Raw genomic sequence first — 21,660 nt, forward strand, 5'->3', positions numbered from 1 at the left:
GATTAATAAAATTATACGTACCTGTTTATCTCTTAAACCATATGCTAAATCAATTTCCCTTTGTGTAACATTGGAATCTCCATTACGATGAGCTTCTTTAACCAATGAAGTGACACCATCCCATGTTAATGTGCGACCAAAATGTTGACATCGTTCAATCCACACCGTCATCCAATCAAGATTGTTTGCAATATACAAATGTAGCACATCCCACTCCCGACCAACTGTACAAATAATTAATAGACCACTTACAACTGATTTATTTAGAAGATGAAGAATTAATTTAGTACAATAACATCTTATAATTACCTCTCACTTTCTTCAATCTACCTTTCCCCATCAAGTTCCCCCTTCGAATTTATTAATGGGGTTGGGATCCCAAATGCGATCTACGTGGATTTTTGTTGCAAACTTAGGAAGATATTTAGTAATGTACACCATAGTTTGGTATACCATATATCCCTCCACCATAGAACCCTCAAGATGTGCTCTTATCGAACCAAAGCCTTCAAAAATTTCAAGTACCTCTCAACCATCCACATTGACCTAGTGTGTACAGGTCCACACAATTCGATCTCCTCAACTTGGTGTATGAGGTAGTGTTCTTGTGCATTGAAAAAAGTTGAAGGTAGACACTTTTGCATTTCACACATTAGATGAGGGATTTTTCTCTTCCAATATTTTATATCTTCATTGTGGATTTCTTTAGATGACAACCACCTAAAAGAGATTGAAGACGCAAAAATATATAAATGAGACTTTACAAAATAATATACAATATATTGCATAACAAGTAAAACAAATGGCAAATATAATATCTATACAACAAATTGAACAAACATCACTACTTACCTCATGTATTTTCCAAGATCATATATGACTTGCTTGATATTATTGTCAAAGTGGTCTAGGAGAGATAGAGGTAGAACGTACTGCAACAATTATAAAATGATCTTTTCATTGTTTTCTAACATAATACAATGAAAAGTACATGCACAATATACAAATATATAGTAAATACACAAGAACGTGAATTACCTTAATGAAGGTATGCCAATCATGCATTTTCATCCCTGGCCCAAATTCACTCTTCTTTGATATGAGATTGTTTATGTTCACAGCAAATCCTGTGGGAAATCGAATTTTTCGTATGACTTCTTTTATAGAATTGCTTTGTTGCTCCATTAATAACCAAGGAAGGGCACTTATATTAATCTGATCTCCATTGCTATTTGATTGAATGACATTTTTCATTGCATGATTGGATTCCACAATGTCACTACAAATTTTGACAATTTTTTCTTTGTCACGCCTTCCATCCAATATTTTCCATAATGTCTCTGTTATATTCTTTCCAATATGCATTGTATCAAACAAATGCACAATTTGTAGCTGCTCGTAGTAAGGCAACCTACTAAATTTTCTGGGATAACTTTTTAGTCCCTTTCGAAGGTGGCCATCCATGCCTTGATGACCTTTAGTATCATCAATTACATCATCAGTAAACAGAACACGATAGAAAAATTCAAATTCCAAACATAAACCATCAGATGGAATGACATTACCTTGATGATTAATTCTATTATATTCCAACTTCCATAAGTGAGGAGTCATTCTTCGTGGCTTTGATGTAGTCTCTTCTTTCCCATTGAAAAGATGTTTTTCAATATTCCGGTACTTATGATTTTTGTGAAGGAAGTGCCTATACTCATCAAACACCTGCTTTCCTAAACTTTTTGAATGACGGGATTTCATCTTTGGACCACAAACTGGACATGCAAATTTTCCCTTTGTTTGAAGACCTACAAGATAATGTATAATTCTATTAAATCTGTTAATTTTTATAATTATAATTATCATGCGCAACTTGAACACTATAACGTACCACAAAAATGTGTTAGCCCTGGGGCATCATGTATTGTCCATACAATCATTGCATGGAATTGAAATTGTCTTTGTCCTATTGGTCTAGAGATGTCATACATGGTCACACCATTCCATAACTCTAGCAACTCATCGATAAGAGGCTCAATATATACATTCATATCTTTAACTTGGTACTTGCCTAGTGGAATGAACAAAAACATTACATATTTATTATGACCATTTTACTGCAATATTTATAATTAAATGTAGATGACTATTAAATGATAAAATACCTGGAACAATCATTGCCAACATTATGTGCTCCCTCTTTATTGACATCCATGGAGGAATATTATTGTTGATAACAAAAATAGGCCACACCGAGTAAACAGATCTCAACTCTCCAAATGGATTGACACCGTTCGCTGCCAATGAAAGCCTGAGATTATGAGGTTCTTCTTTAAAGTGTGGCCATTTTTCCTCTATGTCCATAAATGTTGAACCATCCACAGGCATTCGAATAATGTCATCTCGACTTCTATTGCGTGCATGGTAATCCATAAATTATGCCAAGCTAGTGCACCTGAATAATCGTTGCATACATGGAATAATGGGAATATAACGAAGAACCTTGTGAGGCACCTTTTTTGTTATTTGATCCGTTTGATATCTATTGATATGACATTCAAGACATTCTGTTCCAAATTCACGTTGTTTATGATATATAATATGATCATTGGGACAAGCATCTATTGTTTGATACTCCATTCCAATATCTTTCATAATGGCAGATAATTCTCAGTATGAGCGAGATAGAATATTTAATGGTGGTAAGAAAAACTCACCTATCAATCTATAGCAAAAAAAAAAAAAAGGTTTGAGGTGTTAATATAAAGACTATTAATGGTACATGATTCACCATTTATTAACTTTAATGACATGTATGACACACCTTAACATACGTGAGATTATTATGTTGGATAAACCATTCATAACCTTCAAGTTCACTAACAACAATACAACAAAGAGAAGAGTTGTTTGGGAGCCTTTGTAAAGGGGCTCATATGCCTTCTCAAGAAGAGGTAAATCATGAACATCAAGGTCATCCTAATCATCATGATCAGTTGTGCCAGTACTAAATGTGTCATGGATCAATGTATTTGTACCATCATCTTCAATTGTGTTTTTTAGTGCATGATCGTCATCTTCCATGGGATCATTATCTTTAGCTTCGATATTCATGCCTCCATGTTCCTCCACTTCAAAAACCATATTCTTTGGGTTGTGTTGGTCCATATCATGTGCCCTGGGGTGCTCGACCTATATAAAAATGATCATCATAAATAAACCATGATCATGATCTCATTATCAAGTGATTTCTTATGTATATAAATTGTTAAAATGATATAATGAACAACTTACCAGTGGATGATAATCATGTCCCCCTTCAATGTGACCATGCTGCCTACAATGTTTCTTAGTTGTTTTGATTAGAAGTCTTCTAGTCTTTAAGCCCTTACAAATTTTGTAGGGACAATAACATTTCCCATCACCTTTTCTTTTCAAGTTAGACCATAATCTAGCAATTGTCTCCTTATTTTGTTCTTCACTAATATTATCTGACATGGTCTTCCTTCACAGGCAAAAAAATTAGGCTATGGAAACTTCAGTGCAAAAGCTTCACAAAAATTGCAAATCGAACCAAAACCATTTAACTCTTCTTTTTCATCTTAAAACATTGAACTTAATAGAGAACGCATTTAATGTAGTTGATTGTGTGAATTTCTGAGCATTGTGTCTGCAAATTCTTACTAAAAGTTTGCCTATTGCAAACTTTCTGAGAGACATTTTTTAGTATTCTAAGCCTTGGTTCTAGTATTTTCACTGGTGATAAGTTGGAAACTTTATGGAAGATCTGTATCCAATCGATCTAATTTTGACAAGTTATACACCAAGCAAACAGGCATCTAGAACTAGCATTGTTTGCAGGTCACCCCTACCCTATGCCATGGGTATATGACTACCCAAAACTCCAGTTTAAGCATCAATCCTGGAAATGATCGGTATATGACTACCCAGAACTCTAGTTTAAGCATTAAGTTACATCATTATTGACCTTACTTTGGGATGCTATGTATGAGATTGGAACCTTTTGTAAGGTGTGATCAATGTGCTATCATAAATGCAAAGCCAAAACCATTTTGATGAGATCATGATCCCACTAATATTATTTTGCCTTGTTAATTTTGCACCCACAAAAATGATAGAACCAGATATAATATGCCATCAATGCCCATATACCGACAATGCTCAAGATGAGCCACTTAGAGGTAGAGTTTAACCACTTTCCATATAAGTAGATTATCTCTAACCTCATTTTCGCTATAGGTAACTGATTAGGTTCATTTTAGAGTCTTATTTCCAAATATATACCTCTATGTTAGCTTTTTGCTTTATTATTTGCCTGTTTATGCTTAATCTTGTCAATTTTGCATAATTTTACTTAGTTCTTGCATCTTCAATGAAATTATATCTAATCATATCCAATCACATCAAAATGGAACAATTAATCATATTGCTGGTCTCTCCTAGAGGAATTAAATTGAACCAAATTGACTATTCCCCAATAAAATGTTTTGAAATGGTGAATGTATAAGTTTGTAGTTTACTTTCTAGCTGAATTTAGTTGAATTTACCCTATATTTAGCTGAATTTACCCTTTTAGCTCAATTTATCCTATATTTAGGTGAATCTACCCTTGTATCATTCCTTGATCTAGTATGTCATTCCACCAATCAATAATTTTTCCATATTCTTAGGAGAATACACTATCCCTTAAGTGAATATGCCATATCCTTAAATGAATCCTCCTTGTCATCATCCTAAGTCCTCTTTTTGTTAAGTCTTATCCCTTCATCTTTAGGAAAATCCGCCTATCCTTATGTGAATCTACTTTCTCTTAGGTGAATCTATTTCACATAAATCATTTATCTTATCCATCTTTCTTAAGAAAATGGTGAATTTTTCCTATCCTTAGATGACTACACTCCCATTTAGGTGAATATATCTAGTTTTAGTCTCCTTCCATTATTTTGTCCAAATTTGTATCCTCTAGTTTACATGAATCTACTTGTTCTTAGGAAAATCAACCCTATCATTCTAAGGAAAATTCACCTTGTCATCATCCTTAATCATCTACCTTTCAAGTGTATAGTCCATCCATCCTTGGGAGAATCTAACATATTATTGGGAAAATCCACTCCCTCTTAGGTGAATCCACCTTTTCCACCTTCTCATTAATCTATTATTTGTTCTAAGAAGGACACAAAAGTGGATAGAAAACAATAGAGGAGATAGTACTCAAACAAGTACTAAGGAATTGCATTAGTGACATGTCACAAATGTGAGTTATACATGTTCCAAATTGATTGATTCTCATGAAGGAACTAAGTTATCTACAATAAATAGCCACCCAAGAAACCCATTTGGTTTAGGCAAACTATCTTCTTAGTAGTAGCTTAATTCTTGAGACACTTGATTTAGATATGATCTTGTAAATGGTGTTAAAAAGAGTAATTAGTCACCAACCAACCACACTCTTCATTTGTATATTTAAGAATTAGTTTGGTCAAACCTTGATTGTAACAAGCATAACCAAATCCTCCATGATAAAGTTAACAACAAATATATTATTGCATAACCAAATCTTTGTGGTGGGTGTGATCAAAAAATATATTATTGTGTGAATTGCTTTTGTCCAAAATGTAGGAACTTGATCTACATATCCATGAAGGCATGATTAGGTCTCTATACAACATTGTTTTGTTGATGCATATATGTAGTGGTTAGTTGTTTTCTTTTAGTTGTGGATAAACCATTTTGAGTGAATTTCTCATTTACTTGAGCATTTTGCATTTAGAGAACAACTGGATGGCCATTCAACAAGGGGTTTAAACTCTTTGAACTTCACAAATGATTGAGCTTTTCTTGTCAAGCAATGTACCCACAACTTAAAGACATCAAATTATGAAAGATGATAGTCCCAAATCTGCAAATGACTATCACAACATAGTGAATAAGGGAAATCCATAGATACATTAATGAGTAGCCCTAGATCAATACAAAGAGAGCACATGCATGCTAAGGGAGCATTGAACAAGCCTTTTTCAGGATAATATAATGGTAGTAAAAGAAATCAATAAAGAGCATAAGTTCATCAAGAACAGTTCTTAGCCACAAAGATCTAAGGTAATCATAGAGGAGCTGATAATAAGTGAGTTCAAGAAGACACACTCAAGCCTTCATCACATTCCATAAAAAGAAAATCATTATTCCATATAATTGGAAGGAAATGATATATTGCAAAGATTACTATGAAGGTCTAAAATAGTAAAAGAGATGAGACTAATCTTTTATTTCTACTTACAACAGTGAATTGGTTGAGATATACTCATAGACAAAGTGAATGACATGTATGAGAACAACCTCAATAAAGGTAAAAAGGACAATAAATAGTAGTGATAGATGACAATGCATTGAATGTGCCAAGAAAAAGATAGTGGAAGTAATGGAGAAATCACTATCAAAACAAAGCCATTAAATAAAACTATGTTGGTGCAGCTTGAGAAGCACAGTAGAACAATGAAAAAAGAACACTACTTGGTCCTTGAAAAGCACGTAGTTGCAATGATTGAAAACCAAAATGACAACATAGAGGGCATGAATGTTTGGAGTATTTCCATTCTTAAGAATCTCATGATAGTCCATTATTAGGACAGGTGAAGTGCACTATGAAAGTGTCTTAAAAAGCTAATATAGCCATAAGTGATAGTGCCAATGCTTTGAGTTCAAATCCTCATGAAATACAATCATGTTTATCTCAATGCAATGTTTTCTAGCATCCTCCCTGCGTGTGCCAAAATAGGAGCTTTGGAACAAGGTATGGACATCCATCAAAGCATAATCGTAGGGGGTTTTTTGTCAGAAATTAGTTGCAAATGCTCCAATAACAAAAATCGCAAAATGGGGTAGCATACACACAGCATGTGAACTGTATGACAGAATACCTCAAAGAGATGTCATTTCATGGAATTTTAAGATCGCAGGATATGCACAAAATGGATTAATTCGCAAAAAAAACCAGTTGCCCTTGATTGCGAAAAAAAATTAGTTGCCCTTCATTGAAAAACAAAGATTTCCTTTTATTGCAAAAAAAACCTTACCTTGCTTGTGCAGCGATCGCTTTGGCAGGGGGGGCAGGGAGGCAAGACGCGGGTCACCACTTGCTTCGGTTTGCTTTCAAAATGAAAATGCGTTGTGTTTTTTTTTTTAATAAAATACCCGAGGTTGTCGGAATTCTGACGAACATGGGCATTTTAAAAAAAAAATCAAATTTTCACACAATGTTCCTTATCTGTCGGAAACCTTCGTCAGAATTTGACCCCAAATGTATTAGTGAACTGACCAGATATGAGTATTAGTATCATAAACAAGCCAATTCCATCACCAGACTATAACGGAGCTTGTTGAATCATACGGATCCAAGTTAATCAAAAACCACTCATCCTATCAGGACCAAAAGGGTGCCGGTAAAGCATCCAAACAACTAGTGTTGACATCAATGACAAAACATCAATGCAACACATAATCAATTCCACCAAATGGCTAACAATCTCCCCCTTTAGAATTGATGGCAACACTATATGTGAAAAACATCTAAGTACCAAGAAATGCTAAACAAGTCTCCCCCTATGGAAGACAACCAAAAAATTAGCACAAGTAGTTCTAAATATCAATCTCTCTCCCCCTGTGAATGATATCTCTGTAAAGCTCTGAATTTCTCTTTCTTTTTCATATCAATATCACTCCCCCTTTGACATCAATGCCATAAATTTGACAAAAATATCAAAGAAAAAACATAAGCCTTTGAATATTAAAGTTGACTACTCCCCTTGAGCAGTAGCATCCCACATTAGTGTCGGAATGAATAGTATCTCTGATAATGCATGTTGCACTAATGCCAAACTGCATCAATCAAGTCTCTACTAGAGGGGCAGAAACTCCCAATCTGTCTCTCAAGTACTCAAATGATTCCCTGGATAACAGTTTAGTAAGAATATTTGCAATCTTCTCTTTAGTGTTCACATAAGCCAGTCTAGCTTCATTTGCTTCCACCTTCTCCTTCAAAAAGTTATACTTGATAGATATGTGCTTTATATTAGAATGAAATACTAGATTCTTTGATATATCAATATCAACAGAGTTATCACAGTGAATAACTACCGGTGCATCACAATCCACCTTTATATCCTTCAACATTTGCTTCATCCATAAAAATTGTGTACAGTTAGTAGCAGCAACAACATACTCAGCTTCAACAATAGATAGAGAAGTGCATGACTATTTCTTGCTGATTCATGAAACCAACTTCTCTCCAAGAAAGAAAGCTCTATGTGTGTGAAAAGTGCACCTGTATCTGTATCTGGAATACACAACACTTCAATTAAGTCATTAGATGCATGGTTAGTAAATCAATAATTAATGAATAATAAACCATTACAAAGTGACCCATTGCCTTCTAGTAGATGTGAGTTTAGATTGCTCTCACACTGCTAAGTTATCCAGTCACTAGACGACACCTAAACGAAGGATTTTAATCTATATGAGCATGAATATGAGCTAAATGGATGCAAGATTTAAGCTAGATATGCAAGATTAATCTAACACGATTTAAGAAATATGTGAATATTTAAGCTTAAGCAATATGAAATAACTAATATGCAATATCTCAATGAACCTAGAACAAAAACAACATAATAACAATATATTCTCCAGGATTTTTGAATGAGAGATGAGAGCCTGAATTTATAAAAAATTCAGAAAGAAACCAAAGGTTGAGATCAAATGATGATGAGCAGTCAAGATTTTCCAAGAGGAAGCACAATCCAGGTGAATTGATGTGATTGGATGTTTTTCTCAGTTTTAAAGGAAATTGAACTAAAATTAAGATAAAATCAGAAAAAAAATTGATTCATTCTCTATTTCATTCAATTTTAATATTTAATTGTTTTAATTGCTTTCTTTGAGATTATTTATCAATTTTTAATTTGTTTTTCAAGATTATCTCCAATTGATTTCTTTTCTCAAATTTTAAATTCTTTTTTGGTCAATTAATTCCTTTTTTTATTTGTTTCCTTTTTTGAATATTTGTGCTCATATTTTCCAATTCCTCTTTCTTGATTTGTTTTCTTTTTTGAAGATCTATGACAATTTTTATTTATTTTTCAAATTAATTCCTCTTTTTTGATGATTTAATGGCAAATTGATTTATTTAATTAAATATGCAAAAGATATTTAATTAAAAACAAATAAGATAATTGTTTAAAATGATTTACTTGGAATGATTTAATTAATTAAATAAATATTGAGTGATTAATTTTGCCATGTGACATTTAATGATTAAAGAATTAATTGTGTGCTCAAGATTTATTTAATTGCCTTTCGTTAGGACCTTGGTGATGTTGTCGAGATTAGGGGCTCATGGTTTAGATGATTATTTTTAAGGTATTACATTTGCCCCTCTTTGAATTAATGTGCGAGTAGCGCATTGGTTCAAAGAATAGTTGATGTCTGGGTAAGTGCACCAAGATGGTGAACAAAAAGGGGGGTATGAGTGGCCACTTTTTTTCTTCTTCTGAAAACAGGTAAACCTGAACTTCAAAGAGCTATTTGAAGGTCATGCACTCAAAACTAGGAGTTGAGAAAAGAATAATAATTGTAGTACTCTAAATCTTGTTTCTAAACTACTAATTTTTAAAAAAATTGGATAAGATTAAGATAGTCAAACCTTTCACGTACAAAAAACTGTTTCTAATTTTTTCAGAAAAATATAACATAGTTGTTTTTGTGCGCTGCACAAAATATATAGTTAGATTTAGTATTTTACAAAACCTTTTTATAGGATGATAGGTAAGAGTGAGATCTAGAATTTGTGTATTTTTTTGAAATTTTCCATTGAGTATTTTATTTTTTATGATTTTTGGAAGTGACCGCATCCTGAAAATTTGGTACCTATTCGTGCGCTGGGCATAACTTGCATCAAAATAATAAAAAATGCAATTTTTTAAAAAAGTGTATAGAATCTAGTGTAGAACAATAATATATAATTTATTTTGAATTTGGTCAAGTATATCAAAATTTATTAAAAAAATGGTAGACATATGTCTGTGAGGACTGTCAAGGCACTGATAAAGAAAATTAAAGTTTATTATGCTAATGTTGTCCAAAAATTAAAAACATTATATGGTTAGAAACTAAGAAGATGTGTGAGATTATGGTGGTAATTTTAGAGATACCCACTTCATCATTTGTAAACCTGATGATGATGAAGTCAAGTAATCATGGTGGAGGATGAAAAAATGTGTAAAGGAACAAAAAAGGGGGGAAAATGGGCTTGCAAGCCTTAGGGTCATTTTCCAACCCTCTTACCAAGACAAAACCCACACAGGTTTTGAAGAACCAAAAGTACTATTCGCAATTCTAAATAATCCGTACGGGTTATGAAGAACTAGAAATATTGTTTTTTGTTTCACTAAACCCGTACGGGTTATGAAGAACTAAAAATATTTTTTTTGGTTTCACAAAAACCGTACGGGTTATGAAGACATAATAATGTATGCTTGTAAACTTAGCATTTACTACACATGTTTTAGACATACCTAGATAATGTGTTTATGTATGTATATATGAATATCTATAGTTATATATACATATATTTATAGATATAACTATATGTTTGTATACATGCATGTACCTCTTCTTTTCCTCTATCTCTCTCGTCTTACTTCCCCGATCATTGTCTTTGTCTATTCTGAGCCCTAATTATCTTCCTTGAGTTCTATCTCATCTCTCCACCCTCACACTTCTCTATTTTTTGATTCTCTCACCCTTTTCTCCTTCTTGTTCTCTCTCTACCTCATGTCTCTTACCCTCTCCTCCTCCTCCTCCTCTCTCTCTCTCTCTCTCTCACACACACACACACACACACACATTATCCTATCCTATTCTCACCCTCTCCCCCTTCTCTCTCTTTCTCTCCCCCTCCCTCTCCCTCTCCCCCTCTCCCTCCCCCTTTCATTATCTTAAATATCTCTCTCCCTCTCTCTCTCCTATACTCTCTCTCTCTCTCCCTCTCCCTCTCTTTACCCTACTCTCCCTATCTCCTCCCTCCCTCTCCCTTCCTCTCTCCCTCTCCCCCTTTCCTTTTCCCAATCTCCCTCTCTCTCCCTCTCCCCCTCTCCTTTCCCCAATCTCCCTCTCTCCCTCCCCCTCTCCTTCTCTCCCTCTCTCCCTCTCCTTTTCCCAATGTCCCTCTCTCCCTCTCTCTCTCCTCCTCTCCTTTTCCCAATCTCCCTCTCTCTCCCCTCCCTCCCTCTCTCCCTCTCCCTCCCTCTCTCCCTCTCCCCATCTCCTTTTCCCAATCTCCCTCTCTCTCCCTCTCCCCCTCTCCTTTCCCCAATCTCCTTCTCTCTCTCCCCCTCTCCTTCTCTCCCTCCCCCTCTCCTTTTCCCAATCTCCCTCTCTCTCCCTCTCTCCATCCCCCTCTCCTTCTCTCCTTCTCTCCCTCTCCCCCTCTCCTTTCCCAAATCTCTCCTTTTCCCAATCTCCCTCTCTCTCCCTTCCCCTCCCCCTCTCCTTTTCCCAATCTCTCCCTCCCACTCTCCTTCTCTCCCTCTCTCCCTCTCCTTTTCCCAATCTCCCTCTCTCTCCCTCTCTCTCTCCCTCTCTCTCCCTCTCTCTCTCCCTTCCTCTCTCCCTACCCCCCTCTCCTTTTCCCTCCCTCTCTTCATCTCCCCCTCTCCTTTTCCCAATCTCGCTTTCTCTCCCTCTCCCCCTCTCTTTTCCCAATTCTCCCTCTCTCTCCCTCTCCCTCTCCCTCTCCCCCTCTCCTTTTCCCAATATTTCTCTCTCCCTCTCCCCCTCTCCTTTCCCCAATCTCCCTCTCTCCCTCCCCCTCTCCTTCTCTCCCTCTCCCCCTCTCCCCCTCTCATTTCCCCAATCTCTCCTTTTCCCAATCTCCCTCTCTCTCCCTCTCCCTCCCCCTCTCCTTTTCCCAATCTCTCTCTCTCCCTCTCCCTCTCTCCCTCCCCCTCTCCTTCTCTCCCTTTCTCCCTCTCCCCCTCTCCTTTTCCCAATATCCCTCTCTCTCCCTCTCCCCCTCTCCTTTCCCCATTCTCCCTCTCTCCCCCCCCCTCTCCTTTTCTCCCTCTCTCCCTCTCCTTTTCCCAATCTCTCTCTCTCTCCCTCTCCCTCCCTCTCTCTCTCTCCCTCCCTCTTCCCCTCTCCTTTTCCTAGTTCTACATAGCCCGTACGGGTTATGTAGAACTAAGGCCAAAACTTCTACTTCTACATAACCCGTACGGGTTATGAGAAAGTGTGAACATTGACATATAAGGTTTCCATAACCCATACGGGTTATGGGAAAATATTTATATATTTTAGTCCCAACGACCTAAAAACTAGCATTGCAAGTTGTTTGAAGGCCCCACTGCTTTTGCACATGATTTTCTAGGACAATAACAGTCAGGTTTTCATATTCTTTTGTCACTTTTTCTTTGGAATGATTGATTTTTAAGTTATTTTATAATTATTACTTTAGATAATAACAAAAGCATGATCATTTGTTGTTTTTTTACTTTGATTATGATTTATTTGTCTTGTATTTTGGTTTTTTTGAAGTTATTTAATTATTGTTACTTTAGATTATAACCAAATGATGATCATTTGTTGTTTTTTTGCTATTTGATTGTGGATTGTCATCATGATTGTTGGTGTAAATAATTATTCATCTTGGATATTATTACACCTTACTTAAGTTTACTTAGGAAATGCATTTCATAGTAGTTTGGGTATGAGACACTTGGGTGTTTGTGCCATATTGGGATAGTGTGTGTAGGAGAATTTCCACCTTTTGTGGACCCATCTTGTTGTTACACTCCACATTCAATGGGTGATCCACCTCATGTGGACTATTATATTGTTTCTCCTACCTACCCTTGTTTCTTATTGAGCCACATGTAATGTTTGTGTGCTCACATATCCATATAACCTTGCCTATATAAGAAGACTCATATTCATTGTATAAACATCGATTGATGATCCATTTAATCAGCACTTTCATCTTGATAGAATACAGTTTATTTCTATCATATATTTTGTCTCTCTTATTTGTGCTTTCCATTTCATCTTGATCTTGGCAAAATCTCACATGGTATCAGAGCTGGTCCATGTCTCACATGATATCAGAGCCATTAGAGTGTCATTGGTTTGCTAATTGAGAGAAATTTGATGCTATTTGGAGTTGTGTATTTTGGAGTTTTCTATTGCAGGTTATTATTAAAGATTGATGGGTCAAATTTGAGGTTACCATTGGATTGAGGAGGACCAAGAAAGTCATTTTTGCCTTTTGTTTCATCAAAATCGAACTTCAGAGGCCAAATCTAGAGGCATTTGAAGTTTGACACTGCGGCGGAAATTTTCCAGAAATTATAATTTTGCAGACAATTTTCAAATAGCGATATCTCACTCATCTGGACTCTTTTTTTCGAGCAATTTTTTTTGTTTTGGGGTAGAATTTTGTGATCTGTACAGTGGTGTAGAAGTTTTCTGATTTTCGGATACAGTTTTTTCAGAAATCATGAAATCCTAATTTTTACAACTTTGGAGGCTTTGTTTGGGCTCATATGGACTCCTTTTTAGGTGCCATTTGTTTTGAAAGTGCATATTTTTTCATCTACTTTCATAATCTGTCATCTTTTTGTAGTGATTTTAAGTAGAAATTGTACTTTCAGTATTTGGCCATTTTTGGCATATTTGGTACTTGCATTTTGCTTGGATCTCAGTTTAGATCACTAGCAGTATTTGTTGAAGTCTCTTAGATCTCATTTTGAGAATTTGTAAATTGAAATCAGAAGTCCACTTTGCCTTGTTTTGCAAGTGGCCTATTTTATATGCACTAAGTATAAAGTTCCAAAATCACCATTTTAGGGGGATTTCTTGATTGAGTATTTTGGGGGGGTGTCTTGTGTGATTGTGCCTCTCTCTATCTTGCGTTTTTTCATTTTTGGTGCTATGGGTTCTCCTAAATTTCCATTTTTAACTCCTCCTAATTATGCATCATGGAAAATTAAGGCATGGAGTAAACTAATGGAAAAATGACTCATTCATTATGTAAATGAAACTATTACAACACCACCTGATCCTAAGGTTGATCCTAATGATCAAATTGACTAGCTTACTAAGAATGCTATGGCACTTGGCACTCTTATAAAGTATGTATCATATGACCTCATTTTTCACATTGATAAGTGTACTACAATTAAAGAGGCTTGGGATATTTTTAAGAAATTGTATGGTCAAGTTGATGAGATTAAAGGCTACAAGCTTGATAGTGAACTCACAACTTTAGATCCCAAGAATTTTGATACAATCCAAGATTATGTCACAAAAGCAACCGAGTTAAGAGCAAAGCTAAAGGATTGTGGAATTGACAAAAAGGATGCTCAATTGGTTTATAACTTGTTGGACAAGCTTCCTTCAGAGTATGCAACCTTTGTATCTAGCTTTCACACCCATAGGTTAGCTCAAGGTTCCTCATAAACTTCTACCTCATTTGATTCATTCACGGAGATGTTGATACTTGAGCAATCTAAGTTGACCACGATGGGGATTCTCAAATCTTCAAAGTCACAAGCTTTGGTGGCTAACAAAGGGAATCAAAGTAATCAAGGAAAAGGCAAGAATCAAAAGCAACCTAAGCCTAAACCACAACAAGATGGAGCACAATCTTCCTCTCCACAACAAGGTGATTCACCATTCTCACCTAAGAGGAAATCATATAAGGACAATCTTTTTTGTGGATATTCCAAGAACTTAGGACATGATGAACATCATTGTTATAAGAAGGATATTGATGAGTTGAAGAATCTTCTTGAGAAGAATAGAATCAACCTACCTTCTAGAATGTCTACATCAGCTTCTTCTTCCAAGGATAAAGGAAAGGATCACTCTTTTGGGACAGATAAAGGAAATGGACAAGCTCTTTGTGCTACTACAAGTCATGATTCAGGGAGATGGCTTCTAGATTCAGGGGCTTCTCATCATATGGCATCTTCATAGTCTATGTTTTCTACATTTGAGCCTTCCTACATGCTATAGATTTTGATGGGAAATCATACATACATGGATGTTATTGGTAAAGGATCTATTGCCATTGGGGATAACTCCTTCAATGATGTGTTGTGTGTACCCCACTTGACAAATAATCTTCTTTCCATCTATCAAATCACACATGGGGAAACTAGGAAAACTGTGGAGTTCACACCATATTTAATTATCATTAGAGACTTGGAGAGTGAAGCTATCATTGCGACTGGGGTGGTTGATCATGCATCTCAGTTGTACTCTTTTTCGAATTTTGGTCCTATTGATAAGGTTAGTTCTTCCTATGTTGATGATTCAAATTTTGAGGAGAACTTTGGGCATTTGAACTTGGGGATTCTCACATGTGACCCCATTCTTGAGCCTTGCATATCATCTCCTTCTATTGATATCACACCACCTATTGCACCTGATGATGCAACTAGTGCGATAGTTTTGCCTTATTGTGATTCAGTGCAGTAGGATATTTCATGTCTTCCAGTTTCAGTTGATTGGGATGCCTACTTGATAGACATTGCAGGTTTGTTTGTGGACTCCTACATTACAGATTTGGGAGACACCATTCATGACATTCATCTTCTCTTTGATGAAGATGATCCTTCTTTGATTGTTGCGAGGGATAACTCTGACCCTCTTGTTCATTCTCTACATGATCAATCTTTAGAGGTTGACATGATTGTGGATACTTTTATACAACACTTGGAGGAGGTCTCTTTATCTTTTGAGGAGACATATGAGTCTTTGGATATTGTTCTACATTCATATCCACTAGATCTTGGAGTTCTTTTTTCAGCAGTGTGGCATAGTTTACCACCTTTGGAGGGGGTACCTTTCAGCATCGACATGGGGACACTTGAGCAGTTTTCAGAGATTCCTTTCATCATGAGTATTTTTTTCTCAATCTTCCTTTCATGGTTGGGGAAAGTTCATGGATACACCTTTGGTTTTGTTTCTTCCTAAGGGGAGGAATCTGGTTCGATGTTCATGGAGCAGTTTCTTCATTCATCTTTGAGCTTCTATCATTGGTGTAGATTTTAGATTGAGGGGGGGCTTCCTAGTCTCTCTTCTTCTTCTTCTCTCATATGGGGGGGACTTTTTCCTCACATGGGGTTTTTTCCTTCACATACTTCTATGAGAGTTCTTTTCTCTCTTTTGGGGGAGGGTTTTTTCCCATTGGGTTTTTCTTTTTTTTCCCATTGTGAGAGATTTCCTTGCATTGGTTTTTATGCATTTGCATTTGTACATGGGTACCTAGCATGGCCTTGTAGCCGGGACCCATCTTGCTTTGCTTAGTTGCATTGTAGACTTAATTGCATTCCCCTAAGTTGCACTTAAGGGGGGGTGTTGGTGTAAATAATTATTCATCTTGGATATTATTACACCTTACTTAAGTTTACTTAGGAAATGCATTTCATAGTAGTTTGGGTATGAGACACTTGGGTGTTTGTGCCACATTGGGATAGTGTGTGTAGGAGAATTTCCATCTTTTGTGGACTTATCTTGTTGGTACACCCCGCATTCAGTGGGTGATCCACCTCATGTGGACTATTATATTGTTTCTCCTACCTACCCTTGTTTCTTATTGAGCCACATGTCATGTTTGTGTGCTCACATATCCATATAGCCTTTCCTATATAAGTAGGCTCATATTCATTGTATAAACAACATCGATTGATGATCTAGTTGATTAGTATTTTCATCTTGATAGAATACAGTTTATTTCTATCATATATTTTGTCTCTCTTATTTGTGCTTTCCATTGCGTCTTGATCTTGGCAAAATCTCACAATGATGTTATGTGTAGGACAATGGGAAACAATAAGAGAGGAACAAATGAACAAAGAGAGGCATCAAAGGAAAGACAAAGGGAGCGTATGAAGAGATTACGTGAAGGTACGTCATCTAATGCACCTAATGAAAGTGATGAACATTCAACAATTGAAATTGATATGATTAATGCACCAAATCAAAATGATCAACATACACCAATTCAAATACATATGATGAATTTACCTAATGAATGCAATGAACATACACCATTTGAAAATGATTCGGTGAATGCACATGTTAATGAAATTGAAGAAGATATACCATTTGAATTTGATGTGATCAATGCACATAATGCACCTAATGAAAATGAAGAGCATGCACCAATCTTAACACCTCTTAGAATAATTCATAGAAAACCAAATTTCCTAATAGATAATGATGAAAATATTGTGAAGCTAATGCATGATAAAATCTCACTGACAGTTTTTGATGGTTTTTGATGAGACAGAAAAATTCTCACCACAAGAAAATGGAATTGAGTTGCCCAAAATTGAGATAGGATTTTTTAGGCAGCGACAACACGACCCCATAGATTCAAACGGATCATCCATAATTGCCACAGTCTCCGAGTTACGGGACGTCAAAGTTTGACCATTTTTTCCACTTTGAGCGCTCAAGGGAAAACGTCGCTACGAGGTGGCTCATAACAATCGAACGCCTTGGGGAGTGAGACAAGGGCACACCTAGCATAAACCCAACCACCTGGATGCGCTTGCACTGACAGTTCATTCCCATGATAAGCAAAATGAAAGATGAACTATTTTGCCACCTCTCACTGATAGTTTTTGATGCGACAAAAAAAATCTAACCACAAGAAAATGGAATCGAGTTGCCCGAAACCGAGAAAGAATTTTATAGGTGATGAAATGATGAACTTAAGCATGAAATGTCTTAATTGGTTCTTGAAATGATGAACTTCACTCCATAAGCATGAGTTTATGAAATAATAACTTGACTCCAATCTCTTCATACACGAAGGACTCAAAGAAAATTCACTCAATCAAAATATAGAATATCAACATTACTGATATTAGTACTTGGGTATCCACAATATGAGCAATAGATAGTTTAAAAGTATACGCCATATGAGTTACAAGCAATGAACAAATTCGATCATATTTCAAGACATATACACAACTCACAAATTTGATCACATTTCAATAGCAAATAACTAAGTTTCAGGAATATCATGTTTCATATATATCAATGAACAAATTGGATCAAATATCAAGTTTCATATCAAAATGAACAATAATCATGTACATATATCTAGATGCCAAATAAATAATAGTTACAAAAATGTGGCATGTGCCATGTCTGTCAAAGTCAATATATACATATACAAATATCGAATATATAAAAAATTGGTCCTTCAATGACCACAACTATAACTATATGTCTCTATCGGTATCTATGACTATGGCGGATCATCAAAATCAAGCCTCTTCGAAGCAATACGTGGCTTTGCAGGTGGCTACACAAGGATAATTCAAATGTCTAATCAGATATATGTTCTCAATATAACATCAAATAACTAAATACTAAACTCTAAATTGTTTGAAGTTGAAATGTTAATTACCTCATCTCTGTCTTCTGCAATTCGGTGAGGCTGAGGATCTGTGGGATGTCGTGTAGGAGGTTGTAACTGGTAAAACAACATTAATACATGTTAATGACATATATGTCAAATAACACATATAACTAAAAATGAATAGACTAAAATAATAAAGCATATTGGAGCCTCAGATGGATGTGTTGTGGTTGTAGGAGGCAAAGTCACAGATTAATCAGTTACGAACATTTCCTATATCCATGGTAAGTGATCCAAAAGGAGTTAACTGGACGGTTTCAACTTCGTTGTGCACTTAGTGAAAAGGAGTTGATCTAAGATAGACATACCTTTTTCCTTGGTTGTGTTGGATCCCATAATATACGTGTAGGACTTCTACTGAAATGGAATGGTAGAATAACAGTAGGAAGTTTGGAAGGGGCCTGTAATAGTTTAAAGACAATCATACAAGTTAATAACCCAAAGTTGTTGACAAACTAGATAAAACAAATATTTTTAACATATGTAGAAAAAATGTACACCGAAGCCTCGTATAGTTCTTCTATAACCTTAGGAGGCCTAGTTGAATCTGATGTAGCTATTATCATTTCCTGTATGAAAAATGATAACATATGATATAGACATAAAAGAATTTAGTTATTTCGAACAAGCAAGGATGCAATCCAAAGTAAATATGAAGATATCTCCTCTTCCCTCTATTGAACCTCATCGACATCAGGTGCATTCATTAATTCCATAAACCCCATATGTTTCTATATATAGAACAAATAAATTAAGTGCATTTATCAATATCTACATATACATGTTTAATCATAATACATTTCAAGAATTGAATTTAAATTGTAGTCAATTACCTTATGTCGTTTGGGTGTCTGAGAGGATATCTTTTTCTGCCTCGGAGTGCTAGAGGATGGCTTTCTCACACAAGATGTCCTCGAGGCAGGTGGGCTAAACTAATGGAAAAAAATTAACATAAGGGAAAAGTGCATGTATTTAATATATCACTTAAGTCAAAAATATATAAATCTAAATGGTACCGCATAGCTATCTTAGCCAAAGTCAATGGCTGAAAGTGTGATATGATCAAGTTGGGAAATCTCAGCCACTGATAAGCCCTACAAAATATCAAGTAATGATACATATAATTAACAAAATATATTTTGAATCCAATGTATTATTATATTTTTAACAAATTTACAAATCTTTAGCTCTGGTGGCGAAACTACTCATGACCGTGGAGTCGACTGAATAGTATGTGGTGTACTCCCACCACCTCTTGCACCTTGCAATGCATTTTATTTATATGTCACTTTAAATTGTTCTAAAAATAAAAATGCATTTCTTTTTATAAGATTTAGTCACTTAATTGATAACATGTCATAAACAGAATTAAACGCACCTGTGTCTGATATAGAGGGTACAACATATTGAGCAGTTCGTCAGTGAGAGCCATATCCTTTGCAGTGGAAGCATGACATCTACTCCTGCAACATGTACATGAATGAGATGTCCCACCATCCTCATCTGTGTTAGTGTCTACACCAGAACATACACCTTGGCAGGTGGGGCACATATGCTGAATGGGCTGGCTCGTGCCATATGATGCATGAGGTGTTGCTGATGAAGGAGGTGCCACTAAGGAAGGAGGTGTTGCTGATGAAGGAAGTGTCATTGATGAAGGAGGTCTTGTAGGTGCTGGTACATCCTCTACTCTGACCAGCTATGTGCCATGCTGAACAATGACATCAGTCAATGATGCAACTGCTTGAGGAGTTTGTAATTCCATAGACTCCTTCAAGGATATAGGGACAGTGACATGAACCATGGTTTTAGGAGCTGTACACCTCCTATGTTGTGGATCTACCACTCTATGGGCCCCAGGTCTATCCTGTGCACAACCTCTCCTTCTACCCTAAAATTGTCGGATGTCAAAGTAATTTGGCTTCTCGCCGAGGATAAACTCACAATACAACTTTCTCAAAAAAAATACAGGCACCTCCTAATTATTACAAGGTGGTTGGTCAAAGACCATATACCACCTATCCCAAAAAGCATCTTTCAACCTAGCATGAACACACCAATGTATAGGAAACTGAGTCGTATTTAGTTCTAGGTTGTTACTGGTAACAGGATCAGTGAAAAGAGCACATATGTTAGCTTTAAGTATGCCCTTTTTCTTCACTTGATCATATGACAACCCATCCGCATAAAATATTCGACATCTATCCCTCCATGAACCCCATTTTGTAACCTCCCTAGATACCTCATTTGCACTATTAGCCATTGTTTCTAGTGTTTTGGCAAGGGTTGAGTGGTGCTCAAGCCTAGAGGTCCTCAGCCTATTCACCAATATAGAAATTTGGGCACTATTTTATGTAAGGCGATTGATTAGATCCTCTTGTGTGACATCTACATGATCTAATGGAGGATGTGGAAGGTTTGAGGGTGGTGGTGGTTGTTGAGGAGCAACATTTTCAGGATTTTGAGGGTTTTCTTGTTGCTCTTGTGCAATGTTAACAGGGTTTTCTTGTGTTGCTTGTGCAGGAGGAGGTCTTTGTTGTTTATTTCGTTTTGGGGGATTGTTTGAAGAATCTGACATCAAATTAATAAAAACAAAACTTAAATCAATTAAAAAACCCTAATTTAATTAAAATGCAAAGAAAAATAATCAAACAAATCAAATCTTACCTATTCGACGAGGTGCCATTGTTGAAAATTGCTTTCGATGATGGGAAAATAAAAAATAGTTGCAAACCCGTGTGGGTTCGATGCTTTTTTGGCTTCTCCTTGTTGTTGTTCTATGGGTTTTGGTGTTGAAAATGGCCAAAACCCGTGGCCTACACAAAAGAAATATGTTTCTCAAATTCTGTATGGGTTTTGAGAAACTTTAAATTTTTTTATTTAAAAAAAATGTTCCTCAAATCTCGTACGGGTTTTGAGGAACTTGGTTTTTTTTATTGATTTTTTCTAGGCTTGGTGTTACCAAGCCTAGCACGTTTTTGAAATTTTAGAACCCGCACGGGTTATGAAAAATTGTTTTTTTTTGGCATGTGGCCACTTTTCTGTTCACCATCTTGGTGCACTTACCCGTCTAGGAGATAACAGTTCTGAACTTGATTGATCACGAACTAGATGAAAAGCGAGGTGTTTAGCTTGATTTGAAGCAATGAAGCTGA

Source organism: Cryptomeria japonica, chromosome 7 (genome assembly GCF_030272615.1).
Source record: "Cryptomeria japonica chromosome 7, Sugi_1.0, whole genome shotgun sequence".
NCBI lineage: Eukaryota > Viridiplantae > Streptophyta > Pinopsida > Cupressales > Cupressaceae > Cryptomeria > Cryptomeria japonica.